At 38.8% G+C, this 22,561-nt stretch overlaps 1 long non-coding RNA gene across 1 annotated transcript; it reads right to left on the reverse strand.

Moving 5' to 3' along the window:
- Positions 1-322: 322 nt before the first annotated feature.
- On the reverse strand, positions 323-21,418 carry LOC142172892 (uncharacterized). Its single transcript, XR_012702020.1, has 2 exons — positions 20,476-21,418; positions 323-6,501 (listed from the first exon to the last, which is right to left on the reverse strand). It is a non-coding gene; the product is annotated as an uncharacterized LOC142172892 (long non-coding RNA).
- Between the last annotated feature and the right edge of the window lie 1,143 nt (positions 21,419-22,561).

Raw genomic sequence — 22,561 nt, forward strand, 5'->3', positions numbered from 1 at the left:
GTGGTTCTTAAAATACGTGATCTATTTTTATGCTAGTTGTTAAGCAGTTGATGCTATGTGAAAGACTTAGAAGCGAGATAAGAGCTTGAGAGCAAGGTGATAACCAAACTGAATCGCTGTCAATCGGAGTCTCGAGCTTACTTATTTGGGGCCTTGGGGTCGAGTTCGATGTCCGCCGAGGGTGGTCGATAGAGACTAACAGTTAGAATAAAATCAATGACGGCTCTTTATGGCCAATAATAAGCAATAAATGGAGAATAATAAATAGAACACAATAAATATGGGCAATAAATGGAAGCAATAATATAAAGAGAATATGTTAGAGAGCAGAGAGGATATTCTTGTGTATTTAGTATTGAGCAACAGATCACTACAAAATGACAAGGATCCCCTTTATATACGAGAAAAAATTCCAACATAGTACAAATACATTTATTACAAAGATATGGAGATGGGATATCTAATTGATGTCATGATTCGGGTCTGCTTAGCTCACTAGACTTTGTGAGCTCTAGTTATGCGCCTTGGGAACTCCCCACTTTTCCATTATAGCCGTTGGTCTGCATCGCCCCAAGGTCGAGCGTCGATAGCCCTCGAGGGTGAACCTCGACCCTAGTCTCGAACCTGCGAAATATGCTTATGAGGCACCACAACGAAGGAAAATTGAACCCTCCGATTTTACCTTATACAGATAGTCCCCGCGTTTATTAGAGTGAAAGTGATAAGAAACGACCTTGAATTCTGACCCCTCTGGTACTTCCGTAACGATAGTGTCCATAAGGTGCCAAAAGACGGTGTACACACAGCCCTTGAAAACCTTTGCATTGATTACAGCGGTTGGATGTCCCTTGGCCTCCTTCAACGTGCATGCGGGGCCTTTATAAATACTTCTCTTCTCGTTCTTTAGAACTCACTGTACCACCAAGCCCCCAAAAAGGTTCCTTCTACCTTTACTTTTGTTCTTTCTTTGAAAAGCAACTTCTCTTTCTCTTCTGAAATCTTTTAGGAATGGCGAAAACTTCCGCCTCTGCGTCTCAGGAGAACGTGACCTTCTCTTCTCCACCTCCATCTAAAGGCAAAGCAGCACTGCCTCCTCATGCTGAGGAATGCGTTCCATGATTTTTTGCAGCGGCTTTCGATTTCAAGGTAGAGAGACCTTCTTCGAAGCCGAGGCGTCGTGAACCTGTCTCAGTATATTAGCTCAATAACAGACGTAGAAAGGGTGAGGACTGATTGCCGCTGGGGACACAGTGCTTGTGGAGATCCCTACTTGGGAGGAGGACATAACAATATACAAAGCCGATTTTCTCAGTGTGTATACTTACCCATTTACCCTTAGTCTGGTGGGGCCATCCTTGCCTCCAATTGATCCCGTGATTCTCGACTTCTGTCAACGGTATCAAGTGACCCTCGGCCAAATTCACCCTTTGTCACACCTCCTTTTTACCCGAGGGCGGATATAAGGGAGTTTTTCCAATTAAAGTGACAATGATCGAAACAGGATTATTTATTCAAATTCAGAGTCGCAACTTGGGATAATTTATGGTGTCCCAAGTCACCGGTTTAAAATCCAGAATCGTGGAAGTTTGGCTCTATTTACAATTCGCTAATACAAAAATCCGAGTAAGGAATTTTGTTAACCCGGGAGAAGATGTTAGACATTCCTGAGTTCCGTGGTTTTAGCATGGCCGCTTTAATCATACTTGGCTTAATTAAATTGTATAACTTCTCATTTTAAAACCTATGTACATTTATCTTTTACCACTTATAATTTGACGCGTACGTGTACTCATTTGTTTGACGCGTCAAGAATCATGTCACGCGCACGTGTCCACAATTAATAACACTTTATTAATATTAATAAAGTTGGCCGAGGTTGCGCGAATGCATACCTCGATTTTATATTTTAATAAATCATAATTATGTCACGCGAATGTGTACAAAATCACGATAGTCAATTAAAATCGCGCCTAAAGCAAACTACGAATGTTTATAAGTTATTATTGACCCTTTTATTTCCCTAATGATCAAAATCTCATGGCCTCCTATGTTAAATTATTTTAATCTCCAAACGTTTATTAACTAGACTCAAACACGTATGCAAGACTTTAGTAATTTCTCTGTCACGACCCCGACTCACCCTCCGTGAACTATTGTGATGGTACCTAGTCCTCTACGACTAGGTAAGCCTAAATTGCGGAAGATAACCAAAGTGCGGAATAAAAATAAATTAAAACAGAATGAAGAGTGATAAAACAGTGTTTAAAAGTGTTGCTCGGGTGTCGCTCGACATATACAATATTTAACTCTCAGAAACCAATACATATCTCCAAGACTCGGAAACCCATGAATCACAAGCTAAGGATCACTACACAGTGCTCTAACTCCAGAATATCTAACAAGGAAAAGAAATATAGAAGGAAAAATATTATATTCATATTTTCAGAATCTTTATACTCCCACGAGTCTAACCATATAAAAATTATCCGAATCCGATGTCAAATCCCCAATCAAAACTCAAATTTTTGGTCTAAGTTCTTTCCCCAAATTTTCATATAAATTCCGAAATTTAATGATGAATTCATGTTTAGATTAATGGGTTACAAGCAAAAAAGAGTTAAGAATCGTTACCCAATCGATATCTCTGAAAATCCCTCAAAACCTCGCTCAAATCCGAGCTCCCAAGCTTAAGTTTTCTCAAAAATGGCTAAACCCTCGATTTAAAATTTTTATATTCTACCCAGCATTTCCCTTAATCGCGATCGCGGAAGTCCAGACACGATTGCGAAGAGCAAAGACCACGCGCCTCAAATTGAACCTTCAAAATAGCTTTCCTTATTAAAATGATCCTTTGGCAAAACTTTATAGCAACAATTATTTGATGGTAACAGAGGCCGGAACCGAGCCGGAAACTCGAATACAACCTCGACTATTTTTGCGGTGGTTTAATGTTTGATCAGCGTTGGTTTGTTGGGCTGATTTACGAATGAGTTCAAGCTATTTTCAAGTGAAAGAGAACTAGCCGGAGATGGCAGAACTCCGGCGAAACGTTCAGCGAGGCAAGGAGCTAACAGGGAATGGTTACATGGCTGTTTTTGCTGCGTCTTTTAAAGTTATTTCAGCTATTTATTGGCTATATTTAGCTGGATTTTGCTGAGGAACTCGAGCTGAAAAATGGCTGGTTTTGGGGCTGGTTATTGATGTGTTTTTTTCATTGTTTTGAGGTATTTTTGGAACACTTTTAGCTGATTTTCATGCTGATTTTTGGCGTGATTTGGGGGCTAATTCAGGGCTATTTTGCAGCTGTTGAAGGACTAGTTTTAGGCCTGTTTTCCAGCAGGTTTTTTCAGTTAAGTTTTTGAGGTTATTTTTTTAGAGGTTTTGCTGTGTGTTTAATGGTGTTTCTAAAGGAAGAAGATGAGTTTATGGGTTAGGAAGACGAATAGGAAAGCAGCTGCGTTTTCTCACCAAGAATAGCTGCATTTTTAGCTATGTTTTTCATCTGATTCCCCTGTTTTTCCCTTTTTTTCTTTCCTCCCTCGTCTTTCTATTTTCTCAGATTTGTTTTCTCTCCATTTTTCTTTTTCTTGGCTGATCCCTCTCTTTCGACTCTCTTCCTATATTCGTTGTCCTCGGTTCTTGTGTTAATATATGAGTGTCCCTCTTAATTTGCTTGGAGAAGACATTTTAGAAAAAGGTCGTGTGGACCCCAGAAAAAAATGAAAGCCTAGAAATTTCTTTCGTTCCTCTCTTGTGTGCATGTAAATTTTTGTTGGAATAAAACATGGATGAGATTAATGGTGAGTACATGTGAGTTAGTTAGGGAAGGGATAAGGTAGGAATCTTTTGGCAAGTGGCACAAATTGATTGGCTCATTTTCTTTTCTTTTGTTTTCAAATTTCTCTAAAAATGTAAAATAAAAATACTAGTTAAATATTTTTAAAATCAAGAACTTACATAATTTGTTTTTTGATTTTTGATTTTCTTAAACTACTAAAAATGAAATAAAGATTAAAATATATAGCTTAAACTTAAAATTATTTACATACTAAAAAGTGTTAAAAAATTCAAAGTATGGTCAAGAATTAGGTGCTCACAGCTGCCCCTCTTTTCTCGAAAACACGAAGAGTTTTCGGGCAAAGAAAAAGTGAGCCATGTGACTAATTTCTGACCATATCGTTATTCAAAAGAGGAAGGAAATAAAAGAAAAAGGTGCAACTGAGTCCTGATTTTGGACAACCTACATATCCTGGGTTATAAGGGAATCACGTCGCGTGTAGTTCAAGGAGAATGATGGAATGCCGAGTTCGAGAGTCTAGTGAGGTTCCGTCCAAGGCTTCGGTCCGTGGTCATGTTATTACATCAAAAATCAAATTAAAAAGACTAACTAAGCCTACCAGCTACGAGTTACAAGATTCCTATCTATAAGTCTTCTGAAGCTTGATCTTGAGTCTTGGTTGGTTCTTAGTGCGGACTTTGATCTGAATCTTGACACTTGTTAGCTGCAAGTGCTGGTTCATTCCTTTTCAACTTCTCGGATCAAGGTGGAATATGCAAAGCTTGTGACTTCAATCACGTCTTGAGCATTCCAACTTTTCTCTGCTTCTGCATTTGGATTCACTTCCCTTTTTATTTCTTTTCTTTCTTTTTTCTTGGATCGAAACTTTTTATTCTTGCCGCAAGCTTATGCTACTTCTAACTTGAATTGACAACAGGACTGGAGGTTTCCCCTATTCTTCAGGAGGGATCATGCTGTCTTTGACTGGAACTTGAAATGAATTCCCTTATTCTCCAGGTGGGCGCCTGCTACTGACTTGAAACTTCAGACGACTCTGAAATGAATTCTGAAATGAGTTCCCTTGTTCTCTAGGTGGGCGCCTGCTACTACAACAAAACAGACAAAACAAAAGAAACCTTTCTGCCCTAGTTTGCACCGGGAACATCTGTGAGTGTTAATCGAATCCTGTTATCCAAAAGAGTTCTATGAATTTAAAAGCTAAATCCTAATATACAAGAGGGTCCTGATTTCAAGACAACTAAAGATTGATAACTTAAGAAAACTAAAATTGACCCCTTCTTTTTTTTTCAAATACAGACTTCCTTTTTTTTTTTCAAATTATCATAGGAGAAAATTCGTCAGACTAGGTTTTCTATCTTAGGAGAAAGATTCATCAGGCTAAGACGTTTATCTTAGGAGAAAATTCATCAGACTAGGTCCTTTTCTTCTCCTTTTTTTTGGTATCTTAGGAGAAAGATTCATCAGACTAAGTTTTCTAATTTATTATCTTAGGAGAAAGATTCATCAGATTAAGTCCCTTTTTTGTTATCTTAAGAGAAAGATTCATCGGACTAAAATTTCTATCCCAGGAGAAAGTTCATCAGACTATGTATTTTTGTTATCTTAGGAGAAAGATTTCTATCCTAGGAGAAAATTCATCAGACTAGGTCTTCTATCTTAGGAGAAAAATTCATCAGACTAAGATTTTGGTCCTAGGAGAAAGTTCATCAGACTAGGTCTTTTTTCTTTTTTTGGTATCTTAGGAGAAAGATTCATCAGACTAAGATTTCTATTCTAGGAGAAAGTTCATCATACTAGGTATTCTATCTTAGGAGAAAGATTCATCAGACTAAGATTTTGATCCTAAGAGAAAATTCATCAGACTAGATTTTCTATCTTAGGAGAAAGATTCATCAGACTAAGATTTTGATCCTAGGAGAAAGTTCATCAGACTAGGTCTTTTTTTGTTATCTTAGGAGAAGGATTCATCAGACTAAGACGTTTATCCTAGGAGAAAATTTATCAGACTAGGTTTTCTATCTTAGGAGAAAGATTCATCAGACTAAGATTTCAATCCTAGGAGAAGGTTCATCAGACTAGGTTTTCTATCTTAGGAGAAAGATTCACCAGACTAAGATTTTGATCCTAGGAAAAAGTTCATCAGACTAGGTCTCTTTTTTTTGGTATCTTAGGAGAAAGATTCATCAGACTTAGACTTATATCCTAGGAGAAAGTTCATCAGACTAGGTCTTCTATCTTAGGAGAAAGATTCATCAGACTAAGATTTCGATCCTAGGAGAAGGTTCATCAGATTAGGTCTTCTATCTTAGGAGAATGATTCATCAGACTAAGATTTCTATCCTAAGAGAAAATTCATCAGACTAGGTTTTCTATCTTAGGAGAAAAATTCATCAGACAAAGATTTCTATCCTAGGAGAAGGTTCATCGGACTAGGTCTTCTATCTTAGGAGAAAAATTCATCAGACTAAGATTTTGTTCTTAGGAGAAAGATTCATCAGACTAAGTTTTTATTGTTTTGGAGGAAAATCCATCAGACTAGGACTTTTTATACTAGGAGGAAAAATGTGAAGAGCAATGGCAATATTTATGCATAATAGCAAGGCAAATAAAAGCAAAGATTTGAGAAACTTCCCTTTGTCAGCTCTACCCTTCTTTTCTTTTCCTTCTTTTTTTTAAACCACTTTCCTTGCACTGCTTCGTTCCTGTTCAAGCAAAGAAAATATTTGTCAGTTTTAAAAGTTGTGGTCGGTTTGTGGCCTTGAGTCTTGAGCAGCTTGGCTTATGCTCAATCAGCTTGAGTTGGTTTCAAGAGACTTTTGCTCTGTATCAACCCTTATTGTTTCACACCCAGTACCATTTGTATTTGTGGCTCAATCAGCTTTATCCCAACTAGAGATCTTTGTTTAGGTGACCTTTTCTGATATCTTGAATGACTTCCTGCTTTTTGAGCAATTTGTCTATCAAACAGAATCACAAGTTATCTTTGCTTGTGCCAAGCAGACTGACAAGAGTCTTTTGGGAGAGCTTTTGCATGAATCCTCAAGGCATGTTGACAGTAATAACAGAGTGTGCTGGCCAAATTTACTTTGTGCGACTGAAAATCTAGTAGCAGATTTTGAAATCTTTTCTTGCTTGTTTTGACAAGGACTGACTTAGAGTGAAGGACACAATGATGCAAAGAAACAAGTTTTAACAAGAAATGCCCCTGTTGGAAGGACAGAAGGAAGAGCTTTTTTTTTTCCTTTTTTTTCAATAACTAGCCTTAATGATCATGACATGCATTTTGGACTCAACGGCTTGATCTATCAAACTGATCTAATCTTCCCTTTTACCATTCTTATGAACTTTGAAGTCGGGCTTGTTTGTGCTAATTCTTTGCATCAACTTCATAACTCACTTTCGACTAGTGGTGCCCCGAGGAGTTTTCACCAATAAGTCTCTCTCATTTATTTATCTCTGTTTACCGCCGCCTTACAGTGCCCGTGAGGGTATTCACTAGTAAGACTCTCTCATTTTTATTTTTCTCTTTCTTTTTCTTTTTCTTTCCCCCTTTTTTTGTGAGCAACTTGAAAGTGTTCTATGTCGTGTGACAACTGTTGCTCATTGCATGCGTCTCTTGACATTCTTGAAGGCTTATCGGGAGGTCTTATTGGGAAGGTTTTTGGATAGGGTTGGAAAGAAAGGATGGCATAAGGCTCAAAGTAGACTCAAACTGAGGGGGTTGTTGACTTAGAACTCTTGGAATCGACTCTTTTATACCTAAAATAAAATCTTTACCCCAGTTTCAGATACTGGGGATTTTTGGAATTTTTTCTTTTTTTTTCTTTTTCTTTTTTGTGACTTTTATTTTGTTGCACCGAACCGTGTAAGGCTACCGACGTATCCTTTTTTCTTCTTTTTTAAGGAGTCAGGTCTAACGTAGTTCAAACATCTGACCTAAACTATTTTTCATCTTTCTTTCTATTTTTTTCTTTTTTTTTCTTTTTTTCTTCTTTTTTTTTCTTTTTTTTTCTTTTTGTTTGCCCCAACTTCTATCTTCTAGGGGCATTGACCTTTGACAATTCTTTTGTTGTTATTTTTTTCCACTTGAACTTTCAAAGAGCTGCCCCAGTTTGTACTCTTGGGGCATGGACTTGTATTGTTCTTATTTTTCTTTTTTTTTGGACTTTTGATTCTTAACATGATTCCAAAAGAGGGTGGTCAAAGAAAATAACACAGGATCAAAAAGAGTAACGAAGGATATAAAATATTTGGATAGCAGAAAAAGGGCCTCCCAGCCTCGAGATTGCCAAACAGAGTATCCTTTTGCGATCACAATATTGATGAACATGCCTATCTTCTTGGTGTGTCGTGGTCGAAAGAAACCTTCCATCCCTTAATGTAAAACTTTCCAACAAACTTCAATTGATTCTTCCTCAACCCGATCTTCACAATGATTTTGAAGGTAAAGATTCTTAACCTCCATAGGTATGACTATTCTACTTCCACTTGAATTTTACTCGGGCTTAATTCCAAGGTATTTCAACTCTTTTTCATCCTCAAAAGTTTCTTTTTCTCAGTTGTCCAATTCAAGCTTAAATTAATTTTCTAATATCTGGATAAAAATTTCGCATGCATGTCATGTCATTAAAACTAGAGGGAAAAGAACTAAGAATGGAATGACACAAAAGGATAAATTGTATTTCATTGAGTAAACAACCAGCCAAACAACCTAAAATCCGAGTTACAACCTTAAAATAACCCGGCTAATGAAAAATAGCAACAAAACAGATAGATAAGACTCACACAGACATAATGGAGGGAGGGAAGGGTTTGACTCAATAAAACAAATAAAATCTGGGTAACAACCCCGAAATAACCCAGATAGTAGAAAAAACATCAAAACAAGATAACAAGATTTCTTCCTAGTAAAGAGGGAATGACTTTTCAATTTCTTAGGCTTGACATTTAGCCACAAATTTAATCATCAGAATCACCAGAGCCTTCTCCAATTTCGTTCCCGAGAGGATTCTCATACTCCATGTCAGCAGACATCATCCCCACAAAGTATGCATCATCATGTGCAGGTAAAGGATTCTGCGTGATATTCTAGGCGCCACTGTCTTGGATCACAATCAGTTTTTCCTGGATCATCCTTTCTATTTCTCTTTTCAAATCATGACAGCTTTCAACATTGTGCCCCTGAGCATTGGAATGGTATTCACACTTTTTAGGTGGGTCAAAGCTTCTTGCATGTGGGTCCACATGATTTGGAGGAATGAGTGCAATTATGTCATGATTTTTTAACTTCTCAAATAAGCTTGCAGAGGACTCTCCTATTGGTGTAAAATTATCTTTCAACCTTTGTTCGCTTCTATACCCCTGGCATAGATGTGGGTTATAGGGCACTTGAAAATTTTGTGGAGGCTAGTGGAGATTTTGCGGTGCTAGTGCTCGCCTTTTGGGGTATGTTGGTGGCCGGGCAACAGACTGAGGTGAAGCAACAGAGTATTGAGAGTTCTGAGGTGGATAATAGTGCTAAGGGGAGTCATGGAAAACCAGAGGAGGCTGCTCGTACCTTCGAGATGTTCTCCTGAGACCTCTTCTCGACCCTGATGTCATCATGATTTCTTCAACCTTCTCATTCGTGTCACCAAATTATTGGATTCAATCTGGACAGCCTGAGTTGCGGCTTTGAGAACTGCTTCACTTATAATTCTACCCGTCTTAAGGCCGTTCTCTACCATTTATCCCATTTTGATTGCTTTCGAGAAGGATTTGCCAACTGCGGACATCATATTTTGAAAGTAAGCTGGCTCTTGAGCATGAAGGAAGACAGTGATTAGCTCATGGTCGATGGGTGGCTTAACTCTAGTTGTTTGTTCTCTCCATTTAATGGCATATTCCCTGAAACTTTCAATTGGTTTCTTCTTCAGGTTTGAAAAGGAATTGCGGTCTTGGGCAATGACAATGTTGTATTGGAATTGTTTGACAAAGGCCTGTGCCATGTCATCCCAGACGTACCAGCGAGATGTGTCTTGATCCATAAACCATTCGGATGCTACTCCCTTAAGGCTTTCCCCAAAATAAGCTATTAACAATTCTTCATTTCTTCCTGCACCTCTTAGCTGATTGCAATACCTTTTCATATGGGCTATGGGGTCTCCATGTCCATCATACTTTTAAAATTTAGGGATCTTCAAACCAAGTGGCAAGTGGACATCGGGGAACATACATAGATCCTTGAAAGCAATATTCTTCTAACTTGCCAACCCTTGTATGTTTTTCAACTGTTATTCTAAGCTTTTCACTCTTTGGGTCATTTTTTCCTGTGCCATCTTTCGGGCAGGCTTCTTAACGTTTGCAGGAAGATCAAACAAGTTGAAGTGGTACTCAGGAGAGTGGTACTACTCTTGCTGGGTAACAAATTGTGACTCATAACAAGGCTGCCCTTGGCCATTGGCCCATGCTTGACACATTTTGGTCATTTACTGTTTCCGTATTCTATTTTCCTCAAACGCAGTAGACTCTTATTGAACCCTTTGACCCTGAGTTTCTTGAGCACTTATAACAGCTTCAATGTCAGTTGTCATTTTTCCTTGGATCTTGTGTTGTCCGCTTACCACAAACCGACCACCTCAAACTTTCTTCACAATTCAAAACAAAAGAGACATTAGAATGGACTCAGTCAGTCCTTATTATTATCATCATTTTTTCATTTTTTCCTATTTTTTCATTTTTTTAATGGTGATCGAACCTGATGTGGGTTGTCTACGTATCATGTGGGAACATGAATCAGATCTTGGATTATTCGGGAAGACGGAAAATAAAGTAAATAAACTAACTCTTTTTTTGGATTTTGAAATTTATTTATTTTTTTCGAAAGAAATACTTACAAAGAAGAAAAAAAATATTTTTGGATTCTGACTTGTTTTTTTTTTAAAAGAATTTTTGAAAAGAAAGACGTCTAAAGAAGAGAAATTTTTTTTTTTGAATTTTAACTACTTTTTTTTTTCTGGAAATTTCGAAAGAAAAACTTTTAAAGAAGAAAGGAAATATTTTTGGACTTTCACTTTGAATTTATGAAAAAATACTACAAAATAAAAGAGAAAATATTTTTTGAATCTTAAATTTTCTTTTGAATTTTCAAACAAATATTTTTGGATTTTGAGATAGATTAAAAGAAAATATTTTAAAATTGTGGTCTAAAAGAAAGACTTTCTAAAGAAGGAAGTAACAGATTTTTTTTTGGATTTTTAGAAAATGGTGGGCCGGAACCGATGAGGTTTGCCTACGTATCTCACATCCGGTGAGAATCAGACCTGCGTAGTTCGTCAGTTTTGACGTAATTGGAAAAATATGATATTGACTCACTTTCATTTTTTTTGAAATACATTTTCCTTTCTTTTTTTTTCTAAATTTTGGCAGAGTTTCGAGGCATTTTCAAATAACAGAATTTTTATAACTGGGTGAATCCTCTATCCTACCTCACTCTTGGTTTTTCTATTATTTTTCTTTCCTTCGCCGGTCAACATACAAGCCGAAGCAAATAAATGTACAAATATCACTTAAGATGCATCAGGATGGTCTTTCATTTCGGGTACACCAGTCCTAGACGAACCCAACCCCTGTCTTGAGTGCCCTAAGTCAAATGCACATGATGCAAACAAATTTTCCTACTAGGGATCCGACATTAGGCTATGTTATTCTAGGTTTAAACCCTAGGGGTGTGTTCTAGACATGGTTTACCCAAGTAGACTATAAAGACCCAACCGGTCGTTTTGAGATTTTGCACTTCGCTCGCCAGTTCTAGGCATGACTAGTCCTGTGTGATGTATTATGACTTATGTAAATTGTCAATTTTGGTTTTTAGGATAATCGGAATGAATTTGGAAGAACAGTTCTCAGTTTGAAGCTTAAAATTTGAAAGGTTTGACCAAGTTTGACTTGTTAGTATATGATCTCGGATTGGAATTTTTATGATTTTTCAGCTCCGTTAGGTGATTTGGAACTTAAGAGAGTGATTAAAATGTATTTTGGAGGTCCATGGAAGGTTTAGGATTGAATCAGCGAAATTGGAATTTTGGCGCTTTCCGGTTTATAGGTGAGATTTTGATATAGGGGTCAGAATAGAATTCTGGAAGTTGGAGTAGGCATGTTGTGTCATTTGTGACGTGTGTGCAAAGTTTCAGGTCATTCGAACAAGGTTTGATAGACTTTTTGATCGAATGCAAAATTTGGAAGTTTTTGAAATTCTTAGGCTTGAATTCGATGATGATTTGGTGTTTTGATGTTGTTTTGAGCGCTACGAAGGTTGAAACAAGTTTGAATGATGTTATGGGATATATTGGCATGTTTGGTTGAGGTCCCGAGGGCCTCGGATGAGTTTCGGGTGGTTAAACAGACTAATTGTGTGTTTGCATCATTGCTTTTCTCCCTCTTGTTTTCGTTAGACTGTATTCAAACACTTTCAAACTTTTCTGTTGTATTCAAACCTTAGTAGATGCTTGTGACTTGTGACACCTCGATGTCGGGCTTGTATATTATTTCCGCACTGTTCATGTAGACTTACATTATGAAACATTTGTTTAATTAAAGGCTTAAAATAATTCTTATTGATCAATGGTTAATTTGAGAGTTGTGTGGGCTAGTCTTATTTCACGATAGGCACCATCATGACCGGGTCAGTTTTAGGGTTGTGACAAGTTGGTATCAAAGCCTAGGTTACATAGGTCTCACGAGTCATGAGCAGGTTTAGTAGAGTCTCACGGATCGGTACAGAGATGTTTGTACTTATCCTCGGGAGGCTGCAGAACCTTTAGGAAAAAAAACTTCACATTCTTGAATTCTTATCGTGCGTCCTTGATTCAGCTTGAAATGTAACTCTTTGAATTCCTTCCACGCGTTCGTATGTGCGCATGAGTGCTCAGTATCAGATGTGCATCGATGGCTTGTGATTCCCTATTCAAGGGGCGAGATGTGATCTCTGTATGTTGATGTTGGGCCAGTCTGGAGGACTTGAGGCCGGGTTTTTCCTACAGCTTGAGCATTGAGGCATTGATTGTGTGAGCACATGCTTTTGGATTTGTATGTCCGATGGTGTCCCTATTAGTGGAAGTGATGACTGGGTAGCTACGTGACGAGTGTGATGTGACTGCGAGTTGTGTGCATATGATTTGAATGAGACGAGAAGGGTCTGCTTGAGGATAGAAGAACTATTTGGTTCTTGATTTCCATCTTGATTTGAGGTATAACCCCGAGTTATAGGAGTATGAAGAACCTTTTCATGTTGCCTAGATGGGAAGTGAAGTCAATTTCACGTTGTGATATGAGTTCAAACTCAGGAAGATTAAGTAACTGTGTAATGCTTATGACAATGGATAGATACAAGGAGATATTAGTTGAGGCGAGGCAAGTATGCTATCTCCTGCGGATTGTTCTGAAGTTTGCGTGAACTAGTATGTCGTTTATTGGGAGATATCTGTTATCAGGGAAATATATGTGTTGCAATTTGAATTTGGGTCGCCTAAGAGAGTGGGCTTGACTGTTAATGCAAGATTTTCAGAAGATTTAAAGTACTAGATGGTCTATGTTTCACGAGCTTATGAAGGATTGAGTTTAATCTCACCATGGTGTTATGGCAGTAATAGAGTATATATGTTATGAGCTACTGTGTGTTTTGATCTATGGCTTTGAGCCAAGTGGGGGAGTCTGCTATTGAATAGTTGATTGCACGGTTATGTGCTATGTCGGTCCCATTCTGAGGCGTATGGGTGAGTCAGTTATGACTTATGAAGATTGAGACCGAGGATGACTTGAGTAAAGAAATTTCATTAAAGGTTATGTTATGCTTCATAGGTGTATGAGAATCACAGAATGTCTTGAGTGGTTATTGGTAAAGGATGTGCGGTGCATAGAGCAGGAAGTTTCTTGGTTGTAGATGAGGTTACATTCTACGGTGTCAGAGCGCTAATGGGGCACAAGTTGTTCGGTTCTTTTGATCGGTCTAATTGCAGTTTGAGCAGAGAGGATGACTCTCGAGAATGGTTCTAACGGATTCAAGACTTTACATGTAATAATTGGAGATTTTCAAGTTGTATTATTGTCTAAAAACTGAGGTTTGCATTGGATGGTATCAAGACTCATTGTAGTTCTATATCATTATGGGTTCTACACATCAGTATTAGGACGGTGGAGGTAATGGCTTTAGATTCGCAGGAAGTCTCTTCAAGGTGAGTATTTCGAATGTGGTGCTTTTGGGGATATTTGAGAGAGTAGTCAGTAGCTTATGAACCGTAGGACGATGTGACTTTATGCTTGGGACTCGTGTGGCGAGTCTGAGTCGAGGATTAGGGTGCTATAGCAAGAAGAAGTATCAAGTTGAAGGTAAATCAGTAGGAACTTGGATAGATGGGATAGCTTGGTAGTAGGCCGGATCGGCATGGTAAGGATATGACTAGTTCTTTGGGTGCTTACGAGGTAATAAGTTTCTACAGGTGTTTCGCGGCAATTCTCTTGGGTTTTAGTGACCTGCGTAGCTTGGTTGAGTTAGAAGGATTCAGTCTTGACGGTTTAGTTTTGTGCAAATGGAATTCGGAGAGTTCTTGATGGTTTCCACCACGGTTGTCGATTTAAGCACAGTGACTTGAGGTATTTCATATGGACCAGTGTTTGGATACGGTTGCGTATTGTAGTGAAGTTATGTGGAGGTTTGAACATTCGGGTTAGATTCGTGTGTTCTGTTTCTATGACGTGTGATGAGTTCTCAGCATTGTGTTGTGGTGGTACTGGTGAGCTTGCAGTACAACTCTTTCATTCAAGTCATTTTCATGATTTGAGTATGTTCGGATTGTTGTTTATTGGTGCACGGATTGCACGAATTGTGGCTTTAGTTTGTATTGATATGTCATATCACTAGAGTGGTTGTGTTGGGTTAGGTGAGATCATTGTGATCTATAATGGGTACAAACGGATTCGTTTTCAGCATGTTGGAAGGATAATATCGAGGTTAGGCTCATAAATTTGCTATGGTCCTTGCCAAAGGAGAAGTGGCTTCATGAATGGTTGATATGAGGAATGGTTATGACTTACTGCATGTTTTAGTTATCATTGATAGTATACGGAAGTGTTGGAATGAGGCTTTATTGGATAAGAGGTATTATCGGTATTCGGTTGTTTTGGGCAAATGCTGGGATTAGGACTTATCGCTGCGAGTGTTTGAGTATGTGGTATATCATGTAATGACATTTGAGTTTGCGGGTATGGTTTGTTATAGCTTGTTCGGGCTTATTCAGAGTATAGATGTGAGATTCTAATCTTGTGGATGATTTCAGAAGTGGAAATGGGGTTCTAAGGTATATGGTCTAGGTTGGATTGTGAAATTTTAGTTACATTGTGTTATCGGACCTATATGAGATAGGGTGACATGGCATCACCCCCGGGGTATGTTCATGGTAAGGTTATACTGCGATTTGATGACTTTCGGAATAACTCTGGGCACGTTCGAGGACAAACGTATGTTTAAATGAGAGAGGATGTAATGACCCAACCAGTCGTTTTGAGCTTTTGCACTTCGCTCGCCCGTTCTCGGCCATGCCTAGCCCCGTGTGATGTATTATGACTTATGTAAATTGTCAGTTTTGGTTTTCAGGATAATCAGAATGAATTTGGAAGAACAGTTCTCATTTGAAGCTTAAAATATGAAAGGTTTGACCAAGTTTTAACTTGTTAGTATATGATCTCGGATTTGAATATTTATGATTTGATTAGCTACATTATGTGATTTGGGACTTAGGAGCGTGATCGGAATGTATTTTGGACTTTCGTGGAAAGTTTAGGCTTGAATCGGCGAAATTGGAATTTGGTGTTTTCCCGTTGATAGGGTGAGATTTTGATATAGGGGTCAGAATGGAATTCTGGAAGTTAGAGTAGGTCCGTTTTGTCATTTGTGATGTATGTGCAAAGTTTTAGGTCATGCAGACGAGGTTTGATAGACATTTTGATCGAAAGCAAAATTTGAAAGTTTTTTGAATTCTTAGGCTTGAATTCGATGATGATTTGGTATTTTGATGTTGTTTTGAGCGTTCCTAAGGTTGGAACAAGTTTGAATGATGTTATGGGATATGTTAGCATATTTGGTTGAGGATTCGAGGGTCTCGGATGAGGTTCGGGTGGTTAAACGGACCAATTATATGTTTGAAAAATTGGAGATTTGGCTTCAGTTCTGTTGCAGACTTTTGTTCTCTACGATCGCATAGTAAGGTTCGCGATCACGTAGGTCTATTAAGGGCAGCTGAGAAATTCGTCTTATGCGATCGCCAATTTGGGTCTATGATCACGAAGGTATGTGGTTTTGGCTATCGCGACCGCAGGGATAAGGTCGCGATCGCGAAGAAGGATTTGGAGCGGTCGTGAGAGAAGGATTTTCTCTACGCGATCGCGTAGTGAGGGTTGCGTTCGCGATGATTGATGAGTTTGTTGTTCGCGATCGCGTTTTTCCGCGATCGCATAAGGTAAGTTGAAGGGCAGTTCATTTTTGTGCTTCGCGATCGCGAGGTAATTTCCGCGATCGCGATGAAGGAAATAACTGGGTAGAATGTTTAAGTTCAAAATCGAGGGTTTAAGTCCAATATCACAAAAACCATCGGAGAGCTCGGGAAAAGGTGAAATTTGAGGAGATTTTTAGCGGAGCTATTGGGTAAGTATTCTTCATTCATATTTGGTTTGATTCCATAATTTAGTCTTGAATTTCATCATTTAATTTGAGAAATTAGAGTGGAAACTGGGGGAAAATGGAAGAAAAGTTTGAGAATTCTTTTGGGGATTTGAATGGGCAGTTGAGGTCGGATTTTGATAAATTTGATATGGGAAGACTCGTGAGAGGATGTGGATTCTATTGATGTGATTTTTATCAGATTCTGAGATGTGAGCCTGGGTGCCTGGTTTGAGCAATTTCGGGATTTTTTATGTAAATTGGATATTTTCGAGTGGGCTTTGTTTCCTTAGCATATTTTAATAGTTATGTATTGATTTTGGTTAGATTTGGAGCATCCGGAGGTCGATTCGAGAGGGAAAAGGCATTGCGGGATAGAGTTTGGACCGAATAGAAGTAAGTAATAATTGTAAATGTTTGTCCTGAGGGTATGAAACCCCAGATTTCACATCGTTGTGCTATTTTGAAGTGAAGCACACGCTAGATGACGAGCGTGGGGTCGTGCACCGTTGGGATTGTGACTCAGTCCATCTCAAATGACTATTTTACCGCGTATTTGATTGAAAATTGTTTGCTATCATCATGTTTTGGGCTGAATGCCATATTTGGGCCTCGTGCCAACTGTCTTGGACCCTTAAAGGATTTTTACTGCTATTTCCTCACTGTTTTGATTTTATATCTGTACTCAGTCATGCTATATTCTACTATTTTCATAACTTAGCCAAGTATTACTCTGTTTTAACTCTTTAAATGATATTTTGGGCTGATCATCATATTTTACTATGCCCTAGTAGCTTTTAGAGATTTCTGACTGAGTAAGGTTAAGGGCCTGCATTGTGAGAATACTATTGGGTTGGGTTGCACGTCGCAGCAGTGATACACTGATTTATGATTATGAGGCCGAGGGCTTGTGTTTTATGCCACAAGGTGGCTTGATATGAGGCCGAGAGCCTATTGATTATGCCACACTTGATATTGCTCTTGGCCCGTAAGGGGCCCCTCCCAAAGTCTTTACACCCCCAGTGAGAGCCGGTGCCCTGAGTCAGTGATATATTGATTATGCTATGAGATGTCTTGTTATTGCGCTTGGGCCGTAACGGGCCCCTCCCGGAGTCTGTGCACCCCCAGTGAGCGCGGGTACCCAGTATGAGATGTGATATAGCCCAATGGGCTGATGTTGTTCCATGTTCTTGGCCTACGGGCGGTTCTAAATTTATGTTATGCCTAAGGGGCTGATTACGAGTGATTGTGAGGTAGCACGAGGGGTTGGTTCTGTTGATATTATGCCTGAGGGGCGGTTTATGGTACATGTTTTGCTCGAGAGGCTGGTTATGTTTCCATCCTTTTTAGGCACTGTTTTATCACTCGTTTGAAACTATTAAAAGTTGTTTTAAAAAGGTTATACGGAAATTGAGCTTGATTTACGAAATAAATAATTTTTGTACTGTTTTGGAAAGGTACTGCATTTGCTGTAGTGTAACCCTGTGTTTTACGTGTTTTCTTACTGCTCAACTATCATTTACCTTTATTACTTACTTAGTTGGAGTACTCACATTACTCCCTGCACCTTGTGTGCAGATTCAGGTATTTCTGAACCCGGTAGCGGGTGTTGATTGCTCGGAGACAGAGTCATCGGAGTTTAGCAAGGTAGCTGCCTGATGTTCACAACACTGCTTTTCTCTCTCTTGTTTTCGTTAGACTGTTTTCAGTACACTTTCAGATTTTTTCATTGTATTCAGACCTTAGTAGATGCTCGTGACTTGTGACACCCCGATGTTGGGCTTGTATATTATTTGATCACTGTTCATGTAGACTTACATTATGAAACATTTGTTTAATTAAAGGCTTATAATGATTCTTGATGATCAATGGTTAATTTGGGAGTTGTGTCGGCTGGCCTAGTTTCACGATAGGCGCCATCACGACCGGGTCGATTTTAGGGTTGTGACAAGTTAGTATTATAGCCTAGGTTATATAGGTCTCACGAGTCATGAGAAGGTTTAGTAGAGTTTTGCGGATCGGTACAGAGACCTCTATACTTATCCTCGGGAGGCTGCAGAACCTTTAGGAAAAAAACTTCACAATCTTGAATTCTTATCGTGCGTCCTTGATTTAGCTTGAAATGTAACTCTTTGAATTCCTTCAACGCATTCGTATAAGCACATGAGCGCTCAGTATCATATGTGCATCGATGGCTTGTGATTCCCTGGTCGAGGGGCGAGATGTGATCTTTGTGTGTTGATGTTGGGCTAGTCTGGAGGGCTTGAGGCCGGGTTTTGCCTACAGCTTGAGCATTGAGGCGTTGATTGTGTGAGCACGTGCTTTTGGATTTGTATGTCCGATGGTGTCCCTATTAATGGAAGTGATGACTGGGTAGCTACGTGACGAGTGTGATGTGACTGCGAGTTGTGTGCATATAATTTGAATGAGACGAGAAGGGTCTGCTTGAGGATAAAAGATCTATTTGGTGTTTGATTTCCATCTTGATTTGAGGTATAGCCCCGAGTTATGGGAGTGTGAAGAACCTTTTCATGTTGCCTAGTTGGGAAGTGAAGTGGATTTCACGTTGTGATATGAGTTCAGACTCAGGGAGATTAAGTAACTGTGTAATGCTTATAACAGCAGATGGGTACAAGGAGATGTTAGTTGAGGCGAGGTAGGTGCGCTATCTCCTGCGAATTGTTCTGAAGTTTGCGTGATCTTGTATGTCGTTTATTGGGAGATATCTGTTACCAGGGAAATATATGTGTTGCAATTTGAATTTGGGTCGCCGAAGACAGTGGGCTTGATTGTTATAAGGGTGAATGCGAGTTTTGCAGAAGATTTAAAGTACTAGATGGTTTGTGTTTTACGAGCTTATGAACAATTGAGTTTAATCTCACTAGGGTGTTATGGCAGTAATAGAGTATATGTGTTATGAGTTATTTTATGTTTTGATCTATGGCTTTGAGCCAAGAGGGGGAGACTGCTATTGAATAGTTGATTGCACGATTATATGCTATGTTGGTCCCATTCTGAGGCATATGGGTGAGTCAGTTATGACTTATGGAGGTTGGGACCGAGGATGGCTTGAGTTAAGAAATTTCAATAAAGGTTATGTTATGCTTCATAAGTGTATGAGAATCACGGAATGTCTTGAGTGGTTATTGGAAAAGGATGTGCGGTGCATAGAGCAGGAAGTTGCTTGGTTGTAAATGAGGTTACATTCTACGGTGTTAGAGCGCTAATGGGGCACAAGTTGTTCGGTTCTTTTGATCGGTCTAATTGCGGTTTGAAACTAATCAGGCGTACATGTACTCATTTGTTTGGCGCATCAAGAATCATGTCACGTGTACGTGTCCACAATTAATAACGCTTTATTAATATTAAGAAAGTCGGCCGAGTTTGCGCGAACGCATACCTCGATTTTATTTTTTTAGAAATCATAATTATGTCACGCGAACGTGTACAAATTCATGATAGTCAATTAAAATTGTGCCTAAAGCAAACTACGAATGTTTATAAGTTATTATTGACCCTTTTATTTCCTAAAGATCAAAATCTCATGGCCTCCTATGTTAAATTATTTTAATCTCCAAACGTTTATTAACTAGACTCAAACACGTATGCAAGACTTTAGTAATTTCTCGCGGCCCACCAAATTCACAAGATTATTCACTACCCTAATTATTATTTCTATCAAACCAACCCATTGTCCATTAGTTAGATTTAGCAACATAGACCTCATTAGGTATAACCCACCAACGGATTATGCACAAACTTTAAACCAACATTTTACATGTCACTTCTTAAGAGAGAGTGAGATAAGCACATGGGTAAGCTATTTTCTAATTAAGTATGAAATAAAATAAAATAAAAACTCAACAATCAATGAAAAACCAAACAAACAGTAAGATCAAACATTTTATGGACATAAATTTCACAAGACGAAAGCATGTATTAATAAGCACAGTACTAGAATAAAATGAAAGTGGGAGAAATGAACCTTCAAAATAGCTTTCCTTATTAAAATGATCCTTTGGAAAAACTTTATAGCAGCAGTTATTTGATGGTAACAGAGACCAGAACCGAGCCGGAAACTTGAATACAACCTCGACTATTTTTGCGGTGGTTTAACGTCTGATCGGTATTGGTTTTTGGGCTGATCTACAAATGAGTTCGAGCTATTTTTAAGTGAAAGACAACTGGCCGGAGATGGCAGAACTTTGGGAAAACGTTCGGCGAGGCAAGGAGCTAACAGGGAATGGCTACATGGCTGATTTTGTTGCATCTTTTAAAGTGATTTCAGCTATTTTTTGGCTATTTTTTAGCTAGATTTTGCTGGATTTTGATGAAGAATTCGAGCTGAAAATGGCTGGGTTTGGGGCTGGTTATTGATGTGTTTTTTCATTGTTTTGAGATGTTTTTGGAACACTTTTAGCTGATTTTAATGCTAATTTATGGCGTGATTTTGGGGGCTAATTCAGCACTGTTTTGCAGCTGTTGAAGGACTGGTTTTAGGCCTGTTTTCCAGTAGTTTTTTTCAACTGAGTTTTTGAGGTTATTTTTATGGAGGTTTTGCTGTGTTTTAATGGAGTTTCTAGAGGAAGAAGATGAGTTTATGGGTTAGGAAGAAGAATAGGAAAGCAGCTGCATTTTCTCACCTAGAATAGCTGCGTTTTTAGTTCTGTTTTCCGTCTAATTCCCATGTTTTCCCCTTCTTTTCTTTCCTCCCTCGTCTCTCTATTTTCTCAGATTTATTTTCTTTCTCTTGTTTGATCCCTCTCTTTTGACTCTCTTCCTATTTTCGTTCTCCTCAGTTCTTGGGTTAATATATGAGTGTCCCTCTTGATTTGCTTGGAGAGGACGTTTTAGAAAAAGGCCGTGTGGACCCCAGAACAAAAAATGAAAGCCCAGAAAATTCTTTCGTTCCTCTCTTGTATGCATGTGAAGTTTTTTTGGAATAAAACGTGGATGAGATTAATGGTGAGTACATGTGAGTTAGTTAGGGAAGGGATAAGGTAGGAATCTTTTGGCAAGTGACACAACTTGATTGGCTCTTTTTCTTTTCTTTTGTTTTCAAATTTCTCTAAAAATGAAATAAAAATACTAGTTAAATATTTTTAAAATCAAGAACATATATTTTTTTTTGATTTTTGATTTTCTTAAACTACTAAAAATGAAATAAAGATTAAAATATGTAGCTTAAACTTAAAATTATTTACATACTAAAAAGTATTGAAAAATCCCAAGTATGATCAAGAATTAGGTGCTCACACCCTTCGTTCTGGCGCATTGTCTACATGATCAGGTACTATGTGAGCATGACTGAGAGGATGCCCTTCACCCCCGATCACCTGATCAGGATGTATAACCCCCGTCTCTTCTGTGGGGGTCTGATTAAGCTCTACTTCCGAGCTTCGAGGGATCTTTTTGCTTGCATTGAAGAAGTAGGGAACAGAAGGTAGATGAGTAGCGTTGTCCGAGTTAGGACTTCGGACCTGATCCTAGTGGAAAGGATGTCGTTCCCCGAGAGGTGGAACATGGAACGTAAGTAGATATGTTATCCAGCATTTCCTTGCTTATTTTTAGGTACATTTTTCCACGCACTTAATTTCTTCCGCTAATGCAGTCATAGCAATTTACCCCAGCGCGGTCACGGACCTCTCGGGCTGGGTTGGCTAGATGGACTCAATTTGCCCATACGCTGAGTGAGTGTGGCGTGATCTGTCCCAAGCATGATGGGAAGCTAAGGACCATGGTGAGCCTTCACCCTTGTTGCAGTCATACCTTCTAATCTGAATCGCTATTAATAGCACTCTCATTCCTTGTGCTTACCTCTTGCATTTGTGTAGATCTAGGGAAGGTCCCCTTGATGAAGGGAACATCACTTGGTGAAGACGGTACTTTGGGACCCGGCGAGGGGAAGAAAAGACAAAGGGATCCGTCGAATGAACCTTCGCAATCCAAAAAGATCAAGGTGGAAGAAACTAAAGCCGACCCGGAAGCCCTAACTCTAGAAACAACGGGAAGTCCTCGAGCTGAAAGTGAGGGGGGAAATAATTTCTCAATAGCTTCCAAGGGAGGGGAAA

The sequence above is a fragment of the Nicotiana tabacum genome, chromosome 18 (genome assembly GCF_000715075.1).
Source record: "Nicotiana tabacum cultivar K326 chromosome 18, ASM71507v2, whole genome shotgun sequence".
Lineage (NCBI taxonomy): Eukaryota > Viridiplantae > Streptophyta > Magnoliopsida > Solanales > Solanaceae > Nicotiana > Nicotiana tabacum.